At 32.4% G+C, this 22,420-nt stretch overlaps 1 protein-coding gene and 1 pseudogene across 5 annotated transcripts in view; both read left to right on the top strand.

Moving 5' to 3' along the window:
- Positions 1-22,420, top strand: part of LOC105248906 (glutamate receptor 1) — a 225,382-nt gene that overhangs the window by 165,250 nt on the left and 37,712 nt on the right. The window lies entirely within an intron of this gene.
- Positions 483-3,027, top strand: LOC105248905 (annotated as a pseudogene).

Below are 22,420 nucleotides of genomic sequence, written 5' to 3'. Positions count from 1 at the left end.
GGAAGGGTATCGCATCACGAGCCTTAAAGCAAGAGCAAGTGCTCTCCGACCGCCGCGGGTGGCGATCATGCGTACAGACGTGGCTGTTTACACGTGTGATAATATCGCACCCTGAGTCGAGAGATATGTGGCATGAAACCTAGTTAAAACCCTTGTTGGCTTTATATCCGTTATTTCTATTTGGCTCGGAGATCGGCGGTGTTGCTAGATTAGATGGATCAACTTCATAGCGCGCATTTCTGCTTGATCATTAATAATTAGCAAATAAAAGTTTGTATTTTCAATTCCTCGTATCTTTGCAAAATTTTAAATTCAAAATCGGAATGCACAAATTGAATGAAGTAAACTTTACTCGTCGACGATAATATGATCGACAATGTTCTACGCAATAATTAAGTATATCTCATTTAGATAAGTCGTCTTAATTTATGAATCATCATCAGCAGGTGGTTTTTAAATAATATATATTTATATAATAGATACTTTTTTCTAATTAGGAAACGATCAAAAGTGTATAAAGCGAGATGTATTTATTTACAGCTATGAGATATTATTTAATCGCGTCACACATTTTTCGTACTGTTCTCGTAATAGAAATGACTTTTTACTCTATTTAATAGAAATGACTTTTTACTCTATTTAAAACGCAAACTGTTTAAAAAATCCGATGAACACAATTAACGTGAAAGAAGGACATTATCAAACATAATGAATCATTGTATATTGCGACAAACGTTGATTGGATTTGTAAGTAAGTATCTTAAATAAGAGATGAAATTACTTCAACATTCAAAAATATTCTTACGTGAATGCACCTTCGAAAAATTCTGACGTATAATCGCTTCTCAGGTAGTACTTTGATAATCGATTGCGGCTTGCACGAAGGATAGATTACGCCATATCGAAATTTAATGTCGAGGATCCTCTACAGACGACTGATGAAATCGCTTGGATCGTGAATCTCATGTATGTGGGGACCAGTATCGACTCGTTGGTACCATTTATACTGATGGATAACATCGGACGTAAAGGAACCTTGTTAGTTATCACTATACCAAAGATTACCTCTTAGTTTTTCATCGGGCTTCGTCCACTTCTGTACCGTTTATATATATCGGATGAGTGCTCGCGGGCATAGGATGTGATATAACTTATGCCGTAATGCCAATATATGTCGGCGAAATCAGTAGTAAGCAGACCAGAGATCCTTTAGGTACGACAATGCCAATTGTTTCATGCTTGTTATCAATGTGCAATGTTCGACACGATTCTTATCATCTTATAAATATATGTATCGTTCTATATAGTAGATCTGTACAATTGTTAACATTAAATGTGTCGGTCTTTTTCAGTTGACAATGATGCTTAATGGCACATTTCGTTTGAGTTTGTATTTCTTGAAAAGATGCATTTATATAGCTTTATATATTCGATACTGAATTTATATTTCTGTAATCTTTCTTGCATTTTGAATAACGTTATCTATGAAATTAGTTATCTTTAAACGACATCAATAAATAAGATGGAATCTTTAGGTACTTCAATGTCTGTTTTAATTATTGGGACGATGCTCATTTATGCCACCGGCCTGTGGATCAGTAGATTCGCGATGACGATGATAAGCGTATGCGCGCCAATGCTATTTCTGTTGACTTTCATGTGGTTACCCGAGAGCTCGGTATTCTTAACGCGTAAGAATAAACTCGATCTCGCACAAAAATCCCTTCAATGGGCCTTGGGCAAAGAGAATGTACACGAGGAATTCGGAGAAGTGAAACGTATGGTGGAAGTCGAGGACAAGTGCAACAAAATGACATTCAAGAATATGTGAGAGATTTTCACCAAGGTGCAGAATAGAAGAGCTTTTCGTATCGCTGTAATACTACAGAGCGGCTTATCATTGACAGGCATAGTACCGATACTAGCTCATCAGTACATCTACGACGAGGCCGGCTTTGAGATTTCGATCAACACTAACATTATTCTGACTGGTGTCGCTATCGTCCTGTCTGGTGGTGCTTGCGTGATGGTGATTCGTTTTACGGACAAGAGAATTCTGTTACTGATGTTCGCACCAATTTGTGCGGTATCGTTGGCTTTGATAGCTATTTTCTTCGAGCTACAGTCCAGTGGCTACGATGTTTCTCGATTTAAGTGGGTGTCAGGCCTACAGTCTTCGTGGTGATTTACGTATTCGGTTTTGAATTGAGCCTTTATCCAATACCAACGGTATATATCAACGAGATATTTAGCGTCGAGGTCAAAGGATTCGCCGCGATGTTCCACACTCCCTACTTCGTCATAAGTTCCATTGTCACTGTAAAGTTTTATCAGGTACGTTGGCGTTTGTATTAAAGAGTATTTGTCTGTATTGTGAAGAATTTATTTTATTTTCGGGAACGAGAGTGTGGTTAGCGGGTTATTGGAAGCAACGACCAATTAAGAGGTTTAACCAAAAGAAGTTCTTTATTTTGTAATGGTATTATATAACGCCGTATAGTGTGCCATCATTTAATAGCTTTAATGGCCAAAGAGATTCCTTACCATTTAATAGCATTAGGAAATGTATTGCGACATAAAAATATGCAAATTATATTTTAATAAGCAATCGATATTTCAATGCCTATTAAAAAAAGATTTGCATAAAAGATATTCTCTGAAATCATATATATAATAGTTGTAACATTTTTTTGTTATAAATCTCATATTTTTAAAGCATAATATTGTAATATTATTTATAATTCTGTATATCAGGGAATTATAAAAAAATGTATTAAGATATTTTTCCTCCTTATTCTTTATTCAAAATTAAATGTTATGTGATAATATAAAATATGATGGTAGAATTATTTGTATTATAGATTATGCAAGAGTTATACGGCACGTTTGCACCATTATGGGCATTTACTGCGATTCATTTCTTATATGGGTATTAATTTATCTATTTGTGCCGGAGACCGAAGGCAAAACCTTGGAAGAGATACAATTAGAATTGCAAAGTAAGAAATAATGTATATACGATATAAAGAAGTAAACGTGATATTACAAAATAAATCAAAGATCGCTAAATCTAAATTTAGAGTATATATTTAACATATATGACTTTTTTGACGCTAATATTATATTTGTGTGTGTTTAAAATATTACAGAGAAAAATGTAGAAAGGATGAAAAGAAAAAAAGGACGAGAAATATATGTGATAACAACTAAATATATGTGAAACGCATATAATTACATGTTACAACGATGTTAAGATAACGTTCCTATTTTACAGAGATCATTTACAGATCGTTACAAGACATGTTATTATAATTATAATTATTTGCGCTTACATATATTCAGTCAGACGAATAATAAGTAAACATTATGATAACTTGTGACTTATAAATATGTAATATTATATGTCTCGCACTAATAAAAATAGAAGATATTTTCGAACAATATATGTTTATAAAAGTAGTGTAATACAATGCTTAAAATAGATCGCAATGAAAATTTTCAATGATAATTATTTACGACCGTTCAAAATTGACTTTTCTTTTTCTTTATTAAAATTACAAAACAATTTTTACTTATTTATTTTATAACTTTTTCATGTGTTGCTTTGTATATGTTCCTTTGATACACATACATAACATCGATAATGGCGATAATTCAGATCTTGTTGAGCTTGTTAAGCGCTAGAGAGAAACGATACGAGAGGAAATCATTACACTTGTTTGATCATGAAGCTTTAACTGCAAAGAGAATCGTTTAGTAGTGATATACATGTCGCGTAAGACGAGATTTGTATGTTCGTTCGGACGAGTTAAGTTCAATTCTCGTAATAGTAACAGGTGTTTTACAAACAGATGTTTTACAAAGAGATGAACTAACATAATTATTTTTATTACTTTTATTACTGTTCCACGTGTTCCTTGTTGATTAGACAACTTCTGATTAGCTCTATCGTGAAATAGTGTTACGAGTTATAAAAATTTTCTAAAAGTTTTTGATTAATCTCATTGTTAAAATATTTGAATATAGATAGAACCGAAAAATATCTTTCATTAAAAAACCAGAAAAGATTACTTTATTTCTGAAAAATATTCTTTTTAATCTCAAATTTCCATCTTTAATAAGCAATACAGCGTTCTAATGTACACATCATTAATATATACGTATACACAATGTATTAATTCAAATAAGTTAAGGCTGTGAAAAGGCTCAGAGAAAATTATTACAAGTACTAATCACCAGATAAGGGAATCAAACTTAAGAAAATCTTCATTGTGAATCAGATTAGCTTTAATGCAAGAGAATTTGCATTAAAGATTCAGATACAGAAATAGATAACAAGATAATATATACGCTATCATGATTCATTATTTAAATGTTTGAAGAATATGGCCCGTATTATCTATACCATCCATCAAGTAGCATGATTCAGTAATTTTCAATTGGATTTAGCTATCTCCTATAATTAAGAAACAGATTACTGATAAAGACGAATAGAATCCTTGTGTAATGACATATCATTATTAAAGTCAGTATGTACCGATGTGATTGTGATAAAATATGCGTATACATATAATGATTTTTATATAACTGTCAATTAATCGGGTTGATGCTCATTCAAGCCGCATATTAGCGCCCAACTGTACTAAAATAGTTTATTATGTATGCCATAAATAATAAAGCATCGCCGTAAGACAATAACTCAATTTACAGTAGAAATTACTATCAATGTAAACGAAGAATGACAATTCAATCAATTACCTTTCATCTATAGATCTGTCTATCTATAGATTAATTTAGATTTCTTAATAAAATCTAGTACCAAGTCATCATTTATTATATTTTCAATTTTCAACATTAAAATATTTTTGTTATTCTCAAGTTATATAAAAATCAATTAAAGCATAAGTTTAAGTTCAGAGTAATTTATAATCAGTAATTGCATTTTTAAAATCTATTTTTTGAAAAGTAAAATTAATACACAAGAATAAAAGTACAAAATACAAATATAAAAGATTATCAAAGAAAGTGTGTAATTATAAACTCAAACGCATATTGAAGTGTAGAAATAAATGGCATGGCAGTTCGAATATTTCCACTGACATAAACGGTTGTGCTACCGAATATACACTATTTTGCTTTGTCTTTTGCAATTAAATTGGAAGAACTGTCAAAATATCAATTTGACATTTTTTTATTATAATTCTAAATAAATTTTTATTTGTGAAATTAATAAATTTTACAATTCATTATTTAATATATAATTTTGGTGACAAATTCAGTGCATGAAAAAAATAAAATGACATTTTTATTTAACAGTCTTAAGTTATCTGTTAATATTAATTAATCAAATTTATTGCATCAAGTAAATATTATTTAAGTAAATATTTTATTTTGAGTAACGTGTTGTCAAAACGCGAAGAATTTTACAATAAATTCGAATTAAGGTACGCGTCCGGTTCGGACTTTCTGTTTCTTAAAAGCGGATATATTGTATATCCAGCCATAAACTAATGCTTTGGGAGGTATCGCATCGCGTGCCTTAAAACAAAAATAAATGCTCTACGACTGCGGCAATCATGGCTGTTTACACGTGTGATGATATCGCACCTTCAATAAGCGATATGTGCCGCGAAACCTAGTTAAAACCTTTGTTGGTTTTATCTCCATTATTTCTGTTTAGCTCAGAGATCGGCCGTGTTGCTAGATTAGAAGGATCAGCCACATGGCGCGCATTTCTGCCTTATGATTAATAATTAGCAAATAGAAGTTCGTATTTTCAATTCTTCGTATCTTTGCGAAATTTTAACATTCAAAATCGCAATGCACAAGTTGGACGAAGTAAACTTTACTCGCGTATCCATGATAATATATGTTGATAATGTTATTTCTACGTAATAATTTTTTTAAATATATCTCATTTAGATAAGTCGACGTAATCAGCATCTGGTAGATGCTTCTTTAATAATATATATTTATATAATAGATACTCTTTTTAATTAATAGGAAATGATTAAAAGTGTACAAAACGAGATATATTTATTTGCAGCTATGAGATATTATTTAATCGTGTCGCAAATTCTTCGTGTTGTTCTCGTAATAGAAACGACGACTTTTACTCCATTTCAAACGCAAACTAACTGTTAGAAAAATCCGACAAAATCAATTATTAACGTGAAATTATTAACGTGAAATCAAGGATATATGAGAATATTATCGAATAATGGGCCGTGGAATATTATCGAATAATGGGCCATGGTATATTGCGACAAACATTGATTGGATTCGTATGTAAGTATCTTATGTAAGAGATAAAATTACTTCGTCATTCAGAAATATTTTCACGTGAATGCGTCCTCGAAAAAATCTGACGTATAATCGCAGGTAGTATTTTGATCATCGATGCGACTTGCACGAAGGATGGAGTGCGCCGAATATACCGAAATTCAATGACGAGGATCCTCTAAAGGACGATTGATGAAATCGCTTTGATCATGAATCTCATGTATGTGTGGGAGTCGGGATCGGCACTTGCTTATCAATCGTACATCTATGACGAGGCTGGCTTCGAGATTTCGACAAACACTACCATTATTCTGACGGGTGTCACCATCGTCCTCTCTGGCAGTGCTTACGTTTTACGGGCAAGAGAATTCTGTTACTGATGTTCGCACCAATTTGTGCGGTATCGCTGGATATCCTTGATAGCTATTTTCTTCGAGCTACAGTCCAGCGGCTACAATGTTTCTCAATTCAAGTGCCTACAGTTTTCGTGATAATTTATTCGGTTTTGGATTCAGCCTTAATCTAATACCATTGGTATATATCAGCGAGATATTCAGCGTCGAGGTCAAAGTATCCGCCGCAATGTTTCATGCTCTCTACTACGCCATAAGCATCACTGCTGTTGTAAAGTTTTATCAGGTACGTTGACGTCGAAGAATCTATTTTATTTTTGCGAACGAGAGTGTTGTTAACGGGTTATCGGAAGCAACGATCAATTAAGAGGTTTAACCAAAAGAAGTTCTTTTTGTAATAATATTATACAACGCGGTATAGTGTGCCATCGGTTAATAGCTTTGATGGTCAAACGGAATCTTTAAGCTTTTAATAGCATTAGGAAATGTATTGCGATATAAAAATATGCAAATTATATTATATTTTAACAAACAATCGATATTTCAATGTCTATTAAAAAAGAATCTACATAAAAGATATCTGCTAAAATTATATATATAATAATCATGTAACACTAGTTGTAACATTTTCTTATTATCTTCTTATTATTCTCAAATTTTTCTTGTTGAACCTCATTCAAATTTTTAAAGCATAATATTGTAATATTATATATAATTCTATGTACATATAATACTATGTGTTAGAGAATTATAAAAATAATTATATTAAAATATTTTTTCTTTATTCTTTATTTAAAATTATGTGATAATATGATGGCAAAATTAGTTATATTATAGGTTATGCAAGAGTTGTACGGCACGTTTGCATCCTTATGGGCATTTCCAGCGATAACATTTCTTATATGGGTATTAATTTATCTATTTGTGCCGAAGACCGAAGGCAAAACCTTGGAAGAAATACAATTGCGAAATAAGACATAATGTGTATACGATATAAAGAAGTAAATAAACGATATTATAAAATAAATGAGAGATCGCTAGGTTCTAAATTTAGAGTATATATGTAATATATATGACTTGACTTTCTAATATTTACTTATAATATCTTATACTAGAGAAAAAAGTAAAAAGGACGAAAAGAGAAGAAGAACTAGAAACTTAAATTAGAAATCGTACTCAATTACTTATTGTCGTACAACTAAATATATGTAAAACGCATATAGTTAAAAGTTATACAACGATGTTTTAGAATGATGACAGTTTGTGGTACGCAAATTTATATATATATATATATATATATATATACATACACACACACACACACACACACACACACACACACACACACACTCAAAGTCATAAGAAGATTTGCACAAGGAAGGTTCTTATTTTACAGAGATAATTTATATCGTTCAAGACGTGTAACTATTATAATTATTTGCACTTACATATCTTTAGTCAGACGAATAGTAAGTAAACATTATAACTTATCACATATAAATATGTAAAATTATATTACCATATGTATGGCATTAATAAAAATTGTACAAGATACTTTCAAAACAATATATTTTTTTAAAATAGTGTAATACAAAGTTTAAAATAGGTCGCAATGAAAATTTTCAATGATAATTATTTACGACTATTCAAAGAAACAATTTTTATTTATTTACTCTATAATTTTTTTATATATTGCTTTGTATATGTTCCTTTGATACACATATATAGCGTTGATAATGACGCTAAATCGCATCTCGAACTTGTTAAGCGCTAGAGAGAAACGATGCGAGAGGAAATCATTACACTTGTTTGATCATGAAGCTTTAACTTCCCAAAGAGAATCGTTTAGTAGTGATATCGCGTACGACGAGATTCATATGTTCGATCGATTTTACAAGTTAAGTTCTCATTAAAAATACATTTGCAACGTGAGTTCACTTACCTGCTAAGTAAGATTGCACAAGGCTCAAAACAAGACAATATTTGTAAAAATACTGTTTTGGTATTGAAAATTTTCGAAAACTTCTAAATCTTGTCTAGGTCTTAAGTCAGCTTATGAGAAAAATCTCATCTTATCTCGATTTTATTAACAATTTTTATTTAGTAAACAATTATTTAAAATAACATTTAACATATAATCCTTATAATATATCATTTCAAATAATTGTAATATTTATTCATTTATTCATTTATTCATTTATTCATAGTCATTCATTTACGTTTTATTTCTCAAAACATTTTACATGTACATGTATATTTCGTTAAAGATAACACACATGTGTATGCGTGTGTGTGTATGTTATTTTAAATAGAAAGGTGGTTGTCATTACTACAGTAATGTCAAAATGCAGACACGGCTTATATGTACACACATTCAAAGAACCGCATATGGTGCTATATATACGCAAAATTTTTACAGTTTAACAATTGTATAAATTGTATAAAATTTTACAGTTAAAAATACATTTGTAACGTGATGTACACTTAAAAATATGTAACATTATCATTCATATGACTGTAAATTTTGTTATTGTACGATATCTTTTTATATCGCTTTCATTTTTCACAAAACAATTTTAGAAAATTTTAAAAATTTTGACTCTAACAACGAAATGGCCGTTTATACATTTTCCGTCTCTGTGAAGAGAATCATTTATAGTTTACGCTCGATAAAAAAACACAACACTCTAAAATGAGCGAACTCTCGTTGCAAACTCCCAAGTGATTCCGTCGTATGACTATATCCCGACTACGTCAATGATGGTTCGTCAGCCTCGAAACAGGGGCAGAACGTGTATGCAGACAGCATGTCTTGTATACGCATGTTGTCGTTTCTCTCCAATAGAACATTTGTACATGTGTATCATTGGTATACGTATATTTACAGTTATGCAGAAATGCATTTATCTACGTGCACGTATAACTGTTTATCTGTCAATAAACAGTTTGCCCGCTTGTGTGATGTATTAATCTGAACATATGTATTCCAGATGCACGCCTATGGACTTAAGCATGATTAGTTTAATATCTTGCAATAATGATTATTTCATGTATAGATTGTTTCCATGTGAAGCCCATAAAAATACGCATCGCATGCATATCTATTAAAATTGATAAATGAAATATCCATTGAATATCTATTAAAAATGATTTGATAAATACAAAAATATGCAAGCAAACAAATAATAAATAGAATTAAGACAGATTATATTTTACGGTATTATATATCTTATGTATATATTATATATCTTATGTATATAATATAATAATTTTCTGTCGAATATTTTTTGGGAATTTATTTTATATATATAATTAAATAATACAATAAAATATAATAAAATGACAAGTCAAATAAAATTTATATAATTTTTCTACCGCTTTGATATCTCCAATGACACCTTAAATAATTATAATACTTAGCTAGTCTGTTATTTAAACTACTTCTGTAAATGCATATGCGTGAAAAAGTAAAAAAAGACACAAGAAAAGAAAAAGAAATAAAAAGCTCACACTTTACACATTAAATGCCGAGACATGTGATTACGCATACGTGCATTAGTGTATACTATGTAATGATAAGGGTGAGTGTCACGGGACTAAGCATAGGTTGTAGATGCAAGTGTATCCATTGACCCCATACATTCCGTATACCTGATCTTATGAGCCATCACAGTATGACTTGACCCTGTGTTGCACCGTTCTACGTACATATCTACTGATATATGTATATGCATACGCATGGTACGTATCTCTCAGAGTATACGTTCAGTTTAACGTGTGCGTATCAATTCGCTCCACACACACATACACACGTACAGAATCCGCGAATATACACGCTAACATATAGAGTGTTTTGATAAGATAATATAGAGCAGGTAAAATAACTCTAAGTTCCTATAAAATTTTTCTCTACAACGCATTTCTTATCATCATTTATTTTCTATCAATCAAATGTGTTTTTCTCGAAAAGAGTTAGTTTTGATGAAATAAAACAAGAACATCCTTTTGTAGAACAAAATGTGAGGAAAAAATCTAAAAATATATTTAAAAATAGAAGAAAATCTATCGGTTCAAAGTTAGAAGGTTGTAAGTTAGAAGTCTATATAAGTGATCCATTCCTGGCTCTCTAACCAACTCTTGGTAGCACCAAGAAGTTTATCATATATATTTCAAAAATTTTTAATATTTAATTTATACATAAAAATATAATTATTACAATTTATGAAAATCTACAGAGTGACATAAAAGGCACACATCTTATAGAATCTATAAGAAAAATGTTTCTCAAATATTAACTTTACAGAAAAATATCTCGATCGAAATGCGTTGTAAAGAAAAATTTTATAACAACTTATGAATTATTTTTACTTGCTCTATATGCCCACGAGAGATTATTCTTTATCAAAATATCTATACACATAGAGAAAACAAGAAAGAGCAAGAGAGAAAGAGAGAGAGAGAGAAAGAGAGAGAGAGAGAGAAAGAGAGAGAGAGAGGAGCACATCGATTCTCTTCGACAGTGTGCGTTGTATCTGCGGTACGGCCTCTCGTACAAGCCAAGATCAAGATTGATAGGCCACGAGTCGCAACACATACGAGGCATCCACTTAGCGGTGCATTATCCGAATGAGAATGTGTACAGGCCGGGTCTTACCTAATGCGACGCCCGCAATCCCGGTAATGGTGACCGCTTTGGCCGTCGTGCGGGGTGATCTTCGTCAATCGATAATCCTCGCATGCGTGTATACGTGCGCGTATGTATACGTACATATGTACCAGTGTATATATGTATGTATCCTTGTGTATATATATATATATATATATATATATATATATTGTATATACTTGAACTGAACACGCCACGAGAGTTACTTCGTCTGGCGAGTATGTAAATATCGCAATTTGAAACAACCTTGGAAATAATAATTGCCCGATAATAAGTATCGGCAATTAAGCGAAACAAGTTGCGATAATATGCGCTTATGTAAATGGAAATTGCGTGCCTCATCGACTCATCGACGTGAATATTATATTTTACATTTCGTTCAATTGCGAATTAAATTTCAAATATTGTAGTGCACGGTTTTTATTCTTTGTCCGAGCTCTATCATCTCGTTGAGCTGCACTCTTCTATAAAAATTCATCTGAAATAAAACGCGCGGTGAGATATTGAGAGAGATAAAAAGGGAGGAAATATATAAAATTCTAAAGAAAGAGAGCGTATTAAACAGAATGCACATTTTGACGTTTGGCAAAACGTTTTCGCTAACGGCATAGTTTGTGAAACTAAAAAATATTATATGTTCTCTTTCAGTATTATTATTAAATTGCAGCTGCAAATGCAACTTGTGTGCATAAACATGCGTTTATAAAAAGGTTATTTCGCGAGTTCTAAATTCTGCATAAAAATTTTTTCCGTTGAATTATTTTACATTATATTAATATATTTTAATGTAATGTAATATAATAATATATAAAAATAAACAGTGCATCGCGCGCAATTTTTTTTACTGTTCAATTGCAAAACCGGCAGTACAAGTAAATTATAATTAAATTGTTAAATTTATAAAAATTGACGCATTAATTTATCTAATATTTATTGTAAATTACATGACTATTATCTTCTTATATGAGAATGTATGAAATGATAAGAATGCATGAAAAGAATCTTTTTGAGGTCACTTTGCTCACATTGCAATACATACTCTAAATATAGTATAAATAGTTCTCCAAAACAAACGTACGTAAAGCAAAATGATGCATTTATTTCGTTGATACACAAGCGCACTTTTGGAATTTTATGAAATAATTTATTAAAATAATTTATATACTGGAATACTCTAATAAGCATAGAATGGCTGCATTTATAATTAAATTTCAACTTTTTACGATGAATTTGTGATGTGCTAATGACATGAAATAACAAAATAACATGTAACTCCATCCTTAATTACAAAATGCAAAACATTTATAAAAACTGTAGTGGTTTATTTTACGATAATTTATTTTTAATATAATATGTAATTTACAAACTCTTTTTAAGGCACAATTAGCAGTATAAGAATTAATAATTTAACAACGATGAGCAAAGATCCATAGCACAATTGGTCAAATAATAAAATAATTATAATATAATTAAATTATAATATAATTAAAGATAATTATAATATATACTATCGAAAAGTCTATTCATGTAGACATATGTACATATCGTCATTCCAAGATCTGCATACCTTAATATAAATTACAAGTACATTTTCTATTTCTTATATTCTATATAACATACCAAGAAAATCGCGATTTTCATTTTACATTCATGAATACTTATCTCGAGATTCACGCGTTCAATTTATATTCTCCTTTCCCACGATGGCTCTTTCACTTGTTCCAGGATTTATGATCCTTTCAAATCGAAGATGAGCTTTGACATATAGGAAATGAGTTGGCCAAACCACAATTTTTTTGAATTGTACTCAATTTTCCTCAATTGACTCCCAAAATATCAAATTGGAATCGTCCATAAATCCGCGTGTATTCTACGAGAATCGTGGAACAAAAGAGGGTGAGGAGACACCAAGTTCTCTCATTCTCATCACGGATCGATAGGCATGCGCTACTTATCAATTTTATATTTCGCATGCGCCGATAATATACGGGAAAAACAATTTCGAGATGTCACCACGCGTTTAAGTATGGCAATATAAATAATCGTTATCGCTTCTTACAGCAAAAACTACTCACAGTAGCTTTTCTCATAAATTTTATTAAACTTGTTATTAAAATATTACATATTTTAGTAAATTAAAAATAGTATAAAATCTGATTCAATATTTGATGATTTCAAGTTGATTTTTTTCTTTCTTTACCATAAATACAAACGTTGTCCTCAATTATTTAATAGTTATTATTTAATCGTTATATACATATAGTAATTATTTAATAGTAATTATTTAATAGTAATTATTTAATAGTTATATAACTTTCAATTTTTCTACGTGAGCGTATAATAATTTAAGTGATGTAATCGGACACAAAAAAAGTTTAATGTTAAGGAACAATGTGACATGTGATTTCACTCAAGCTTGCGCCTACTCGCGAAATAAGTGGATCACCTTGTCTCATCCGTTTTCGCGCGTCGGATATAAGACCGTAATCGCGGTTGATACATCACCGCGATCGCTCTTCATTATCACTGAATGTGTCCTGCAAGCTTATACGGTATGTAGGTATGTAGGTACATTTCACAAAACAATGTAACTTTGTCATAGTGGCGAAGTGGCTTAACTAGACAACCAAATATCCCTGACGAACTACGCTTTTTATGTGTTCGGCACAAGTGTATTATAAATGTTCTTAGTAGAAGAACCGTGTTTATCTTTCTATACCTTTTGATCTAGAAAGTGTGATTTCTATTAAATGCAATTTTATAATTTTTGACAAAATTATTTAACATAAATTTGAAATTAGAAGTGAATGTAAGAGAAGCTTAAAGAAATGATCAAAGAAATTATTAAAGAGTATTTCAGTTTTTTTTTGTTTTAATCTAAAAAAATTTATATGTAATATTCTTTTAATTTATTTGAAAATATGAAATATATATAAAAGCAGAAGTATATTAATTAAACAATTATTAACATTATATAAAATTATTGCTAATTTTAACTATATTAATTTTGTCGCTCAATTATATATCTATCCTGTCATTAATTCAACAAGCACAATTAGCCGCAAAATAAAAACTTTTATCAAATCAATCAAGAGAGGATGATCATTCAAGCGAAGGGATGAGCATTCAAGAAAGGCGACACGATGGAAACTTTAGAATCTTTACACAATGCGAAGATCTTGACTGGTTAATTCAACGGAAGTGACAGCACAAGCGAAGGGTCGTTTTTAATGTCGCCGCGCGGTAGGGTTAAATTCACTCGGCTTTCGTCGCTTTCTTCCATTCACGCGGGCCAGATTCTCTCCTTTGTATTCTCACTTACGTTTGTTCGCATCGCGAAACGACGAATTGTCCGACGCGACGACGGGTGTGTAAAGAGCACCGCTCATGCGGCGCACGTGACAAAGCGCGCGCCTCACGTCGCGTGAAACGCGTCGGCGGGCGAATTATCCGCTGTAGCAGATCAAACGGTCTCCGGGGAAACGGAAAAGCCCTTCACGACCCTTTGGTTCGCGCCGTAAAGCGCGACTAAAAAAGGTCCCGCTGTCCCTTCGAGCGTCGCGGATTTATCCCCGGTGCGACGATCGGCGCGCCGGTGTCGTCGGCGAAACGACGTTAAAATCGATCGAGCGTGGACATCGTCCACCTGACTGCTCGGGGGGGATATAAATCAAAGCGCTCACGTGTTAATAAGAAGAGAAACTGCGGACGCAGCCTGACACCAAAGAGACCGGCATGCATCGGTGCGTAATGGGTTTGATAAAAGTATTAAATCAAAGCCACGTTCATTCTATATGAGATTATGATCGCATCGTGAATCCCAGACAAATATGTCTCTTATCTACTTTTATTTCACCATATATATATTTTTTTTACTTTTCTTCCATTATATATTTCATAAATTTGTAATTCATACGCCTTATCCAGCTCGTATTTTTATATTATTATTTTATCCAAATGATCAATGCGGTTCTTCCTGTATAAAAGCTTTCTGCTCATTCATGCAAATATGTTAATATTCCACCTCATATATTATATTTTAAAATATTGTATTTTTATTTTAAAATATTGTATTTTATTTATTAAGTTTTTATGCATTTATTAATATATGTATATATTTTGTAAAATATACAATAGTAACAAAGCAACGTTTTTGATAGAGAATTAAAGGAAGAAATTTACGTGTAATCTCTTCGATTCTTCGATTAGGATATAGTCACTGTGTATTCGCATTGCATTACCATTGGGATCTCGAAACAGGAAAACGCTAGTAGCATCAACGGCCAAGATAAACGTCCGGAATAGCAAAGCGGCGAACAAATGTTCCCGAAAGAGTTCGCATGAAATTGAATTGATACAGTTTACAGTTCCAGTGGGCAAAAGCGGATTTCCCCGTGGCCACGGTATCGATGTTAAAACAATGTTAAATCGCTCGAGTTTGACTCCGTTCACTCGACTGCTCATCACAATCATCCCTTCCCGGAACGCGAGAAGCCATCTTGACGAGGGGTAAGCTTCGTAAGTAAGAAAAAAGAGGGATGGAAAAATAGAGGGTTGCAAAAATTATATTTATCTTACGTGGAATTCCTTTGAGAGACAATCTTCTGCGGGGGAAAGTAAAAGAAAAAGCTCTGGATGAGCGAACGCGTGGCTCGCCGATGATCGAGGATAATATAATAATGCGCCGGAGTCGTTTACGAGATGGCAATTCCATGGGATATTGTCGAGAGAATCACGAGACTTATCGAGAACAAAACGACGCGTAGGTCGTCGAATTGCAGCGACGCGGAGATTTGGATTTCTTTTTCGTGATCTACTACTGACGGCTCGACGATCGATTCTTGGCTTTAGTTTCCCTGTCACGCGAGGATAATAGTCTGCCAGAAAAATGCGAGACCAAAAGCGGCGACTCTGTTGAGAGTGAAAAACATAGCACAGCGAAAGTAAAAGAGAGAGAGGGGGATGAAATAAAGAAACAAGAGTATTTATAGAATCTTACTGATACTGTTTGCTTCCCAAATGATCGAAAATAAAAAAATTTATATATAAAAGCATTTCTTAATAAAATAAAGAATGCTTTTTATAAAGAAATAATTGCGAAAAATAAATTAAAAGAAACGCAAAGAGAGAGAGACAGAAAGAGGATAAAGAAGAGAGATAAAGAAATTAGATAATTTGTTATTGTCAATGAATCTATTTCAATAACTTTCTTTATTTCATTACGCATGAGACGAAATAGATGTGGATTATGATAAGAACTCGCGTGCCGCGTTTTAAAACGTCATTAAAAAGTTTTGTGAGGCTCGTTCTAGTAGACTCTGATGAAAGTCATTAACATTTCCGTCTTTTTATTAGTTTAGCCAAGTAATATTCTGGCGTCGTTGTTAGCGGTAATGCTTGCGCCTCTATTACATCGTCGGTTCTTGGATTATTTTAATGCCACCATAACATATTATATTATATTTGTCTGCGAAGGATAAAAATTACTATGTGATATTAAATCAAAATCATTTCTATAATAATAGTCCAATTTCATATTTGAAATATGAGGTAAATAACGAAATAATAATACGTAATAATAACAATACAAGTGATTGTTTAATAATAATATCGATATGTAAAGAGCTTTTCAATTATTTTGGTTACAATTAATGAACGTTGTGACATCACAGAGAACTTTGATATATACCAGCAAAAGTAAAGAGAAAGTGTATTTAATCAATATTATGTACATAATTGTCACCATTTTTATATATATATATATTAGACAATTATGCACGCAATAATATTGATTAAAAATCCTTTTTCTTTACTTGTGCTTGCCTCTAGTATACTATTCGCGTAATGTATAGTAATTATAACATTTAGGTTAATGACCCTGGCAATTTAATAACCGTATTACTGGCCATCCTAGGTCCACTCTTCTCTCGTCTCGCGAGATACGATCGATCGTCTGGCCCCAACACCCTCTGAAGCCTCACCCTCCTGCGTAATACACGATGAAATTTCATCTCGGGCTTTACGCCATACTGCCAAATATTACAATCCGACAAGTTTACGCATGGTTTTATAGCTGTTCATCCGAGCGATCGGAAAAAAAATCCATGTATGTCAAATCGTCGAGCGACTTAGCGCGAATCGATCGCGAGGCATTTCTCAAAGTAATCTCGCAAAATGGCGCAAACAGATGCGACCGCTGATCTCATCAAATGCAAAAGAGATTCTCTCTACGCGCAAAACGCGCGAAAGCACATTTTTGCATGAAACCATTAAGCAGATACTGCGAATTCTACGCGAGCAATTTCGCCGCGAGAGTAATTTCGCCGTTTTTATCACTCTCGGCGAACCCATTTTCGCTCGGGCATACAAATGGGTTACGTTCGATGGATTAATCGCGTGTCAGAAAGCGGCGTGACTTTAACGGTAAATTCGACTTCGTCGTTCGACTCCGACTTGGAAACTGATAAATGATACGTCATAGAATTATACGAAAATTTATGAACTATGGCGGATCCACGTACGTGTATATGTGTGTTATGTACGTCAAACATACTTGATCAATTGTCATTGGTTCATTCTACGATATTTGCATATAAATGCGAAATTGGCAATATTAATTCAACATTATATGTTATTTTATTCAAAGATGTTTACTGGTGAAATGAATATATTAAAATGAATACTAAAAATGGAAAAGGAAAATTTTCCGGGAAAAATAATGAAATAATTTTACAGAAAACATTTTACAGAAAATTTTTATCTTTTATGAATAGAGAGATAGTTGAAAGTTGCATAAATTATGATAAACAAACTAAAATGGTTAAAATTATTTGATAAATTCTCTTTTAAAGTACCGAGAAAAATATTAACATCATTGAGGAAAACTTAATTCTATGCGAAAACATTTTCAGAAAACATTATTCAGTTTTGATAAAATCATAAAACTCGATTGCTATGAATTTCGCATTTATCGATATAAATGTAACTTACACTGCTTATATTAGCGTTTTTATACGCGACAATATATTATCCAATAGCTTCTTTTGCGAATATGTATCCTTTCTTTTGTAAGCGGCCATATGAACGAAAGGAAATTTCTGCAATATGTATAATCTTGGTATATTTATTATATTATAAATCTCCCGATATGTCATTCGATGAGCATCGTCGTCGCATAGTGCTTCTTTATGGCAAACATTGGCGAGAGCCAGGAAGAGTTCCCGGCAATTTCGCCCGGTATTTTGTATTTCATATCGGCGCGTGTTATTTCGCGAAATTCGCGGCGCCGGGCTTCGCAAAGGCCGGAAATTGCAAAATTCAAAAGTGCTATCGCGTTACCTCTAATTTCGCGCTACTCTGCCCGTATACATACGTATTCTAATCGTTTTGTTCTTTTTTCTATGTGTTTCATTTTATGCGCTTCGTGCATTACGCTGCCGCGAACAGAGAACCATACCATTATCGTAGATTAGAGTACCTTTTTTTCGCACCGATAGATAAAGCTAATATGTATATGTAATAAGTATATAAGCTAATATTGTGACGTGTATAATATCGTGATGTATGACCATGCTTGGCAGAGAAATGTCTGACGCGAATATCACACAAGGGCGTTTTACCATCAGGAGAAATATGCATTCTTTCTTTTTACGGGATATGTGCGCGCGCTGCTTGAGATATTATGTAATCAGGATATGGTTCACTTGCACGCACACGCGGCGCTCGTTTTGTTATCATTCGTAAATAATGCCATGTTCCATTATAAATTACAGTCAAAAACAAACAGGGGCTGTTATCGATATTCATTTGTAATGTTTTATCATGATGTATAGACGCACCGCGCGTCGCGCGTTATTTACAATCCAACCATGCTGAAAAATAAAAATAAAAAAGAAAGAAAAATCGTGAATTTTTCACCAATGAATAATCGGTGTTGCGCTCGGTCAATAATCATTTCGATATCCGTCTCAGTTCCTCGATAATATTCGCATTCGAGCGCGACGAATAAAAAGCCGCGTGTCGCTAAAACAGATCGATAAACTGGGCGAAATAAGATCCAATGATCAGCCGCAAAACGGTCATGATAAATGCCGGTGAGCGAAACAAGAATTTCAATTTGCACTGCGCACGTGACCCGAGTACCGACTAACGAAAATTCCACGTTTCCTCTATGGCTCTCCCACGGCGTGGACAAACTCGCGACCAGTGAAACACGTACGTAATATCTGCCGCGACTTCCGGTGTTTTTTTAACCCTTCCCCGTCCGCTGTCCGCGAGTGAAAATTCAGAGGTGACTTTCATTTATGATCCCATGCCTAACGGTGTCACAATCCTCGTCAGCCGATTCGTTAGAGACTATTTACGAACAATATTTATTAGTATTGTGCAAAGTTCGATATTATTATTATATCAAATTGAATGTTAAGTAACAAAACTTATCCACCAGTTATATTTTTAATCCTACATATATACATGTGTGTAGGATTAAAAATATGGCTGTTACATTTTTTCAAAAATTTTCATTAATAACGAAGGAATGTGAAATAAAATTCTACTTTTTAATATATAGATTAAATATATGCAATATAATAGCTTTGTATTATGATTGAACAATTTATTTTTATATTTTATTTTTATATTTTATATTTTTATATTTTAAATAATTATATCAGAATGAAAATCGAATTATTTTCACTACAATTCTGTTACATTAATAATTATAAAAATAAAAAAAAAATTATGCAAGACTGCATTCTAATGTATTTATTTACAATATGTACGAGTAATGTGTGTCTCCCATAATCTTAAAATAAAATACGTGAAAGTATCCCTATTGAAATACTCGATATATCTAGCAGATTGACTGGATTGTCGGCAAACGTTGCGTATTTTGAAAAATTCGTTTTTCCGTCACCGGATATACGCTATGAAATGGACTATGGGCGTATCGCGTTCGCGATACGGGGCGATATGGGAAGGGGTAGGATGAGGGTGCAGCGGGTTCCTATAAAATACCGACCCAGCGTCGCTTCTTTTAGCCGCAGGGCTTTGTGGAAATACGAGATAATGAAAAAGCTCCCGCAGGATTTTATTTTGAAGAGAGATCCGCGAGAGAGAGAGAGAGAGAGAGAGAGAGAGAGAAAGAGACAGAGAGAGAGAGAGAGAGAGCGCGATCGATCCTACGAGCCCTTTAAACGGCCCGACTCCGGTCACCATTTCCGTCCGGCGGCGGAACAATGTGCCGCGATATGTCACGCGTTCCAAAGTGTCCTCGACGTGCCATTAATTGGAATTCAAATGGACATAAACATCACCCACCGGTGACCATCGCCGGCAAGACACGGCATTCGAGAGTTCGACCACCTTCTGCCGCGGTTTCTGATCTAATAGTCCCTTCTGTGGATATGCCACATTCCACTTAAAATAGTCTTCTGCGCGTCCATTGCTGTAACTGTCATTTTCCTTCGAATAGAGTTGATCTAAGAAAGACTGCTAGTGCTAAGACTAAATATATATTAAATGTATGTTAAAACAGAATGCATGTATATTAAAACAATATATTAAATGCATATTAAATCGGAACATTATGAATGATGCAGCAAATGATGTGTGTTGCTACGATACCTCTTATATATATATGTATGTAATCATTCTGAAATTATTATAAAATAATTTTATGAAAGAATTTTGCGATATTTTTGCGATATTTATTGACTCTATAAGTAATGTGTTAATGTGTGAAAACTTGAGAGCTTCATGTTGTTTTTCACTCAACATCGTCAAGAAAAATGATTTTTCTCGAAGAGAAAAACACACGTAAATTCTACTAGAATCTAATAAAGTGTTTTAAATATATATTTAATACAATTAGATGTCTGCTAAATAGAAGCTATAATCATACTTACATTACTAATTACTATAAATCATGTATAACTGAATTATAATTCACAGTAGATTAAAATCATAAAAGTGGACAAATATTTTTTGAAAGAAATAAGTAATATTAATTAGTAGTTTGAAATAAGTAACATTCAACTAGAAAAAATTTTTTGTCTTTTCATTTGAAGCATAACTTTGAAGTTATTAACTAATATAATGTATTATATAACATACATGATATATTTAGAAAAAAAATACAAATATTAAATTATTACTCTTTCTTTCCACGAAAATATTACATATATGACTTTTATTTTTCATCTGATGAGTGTGTTTTATTAACATTATTATAAAATGCATCTTCAAATACGCTTAAACAATTTTATTTTATTAATGGTAAAAATTTCCGAAAAAATATAATAACTATATTTTTAATAGCATCCTATTATTTTACTGATATACTGTATGTATTACGTAAGCATAGAATTACAACTCATGAGTGCATTACAACGATATGATCTTGATAGACAACACATAGTCTGCGTAGTTCGGTCTGTTTTGCTCTTGCAGCTTGTTTATGTAAGGAATGTTGCATGTTTACCTCGTGAAAATAATGGGCATATGTTCGAGCTTACTACTAGGAGGTTTCGGCTTACATAAATTATCAACTAGAATACAACCGGATTTCTCGAGTAAGTCCACTTTACTAAGCTAATCCGAAAAATACTCGGATTAAATTATATAAGAATTTAATCACGGATATATACATATTTTTATATTATATAATATAGGCATTTTACGTTATTCAATCTCTTTTTATGTAGTGAATATATTGAATTAACTAAAAAAGAGATATATGTCAACACTGACAGGATGTCCCGACGTAACAGTTATTACCCCGTCGTCAAACGGATTAAGCCCCGCGTCGCGCGTATATTTTTTAAAATTAGTATAAAAATTTTCATCCAGGTTTGAAAAGTTCAGTCTAGCGTTCTGCGACAAATTAAGAGATTATTTTATATATTAAATTGGAAACAAATTTTTTTTAATACCGCGTTGACAGGGAAAAAGAAAGAGAGGGAAAGATACGCAATTTTTTCCGTTTAAATATCATGCAATAAACAGATCGTGATGAAGCGTTTCATCATTTTAACAAAATATAAATAATGAAAATAAAATATAAAATATAAAATATATGTACATAAGCATATCTGGTCAAAATTTGTATACAGATGTACAT

Source organism: Camponotus floridanus, unplaced genomic scaffold, assembly GCF_003227725.1.
Source record: "Camponotus floridanus strain SB8 unplaced genomic scaffold, Cflo_v7.5 scaffold60, whole genome shotgun sequence".
NCBI lineage: Eukaryota > Metazoa > Arthropoda > Insecta > Hymenoptera > Formicidae > Camponotus > Camponotus floridanus.
Note: the sequence above shows the minus strand (reverse complement) of the source record. Positions and strands in the feature narration are given on the sequence as shown.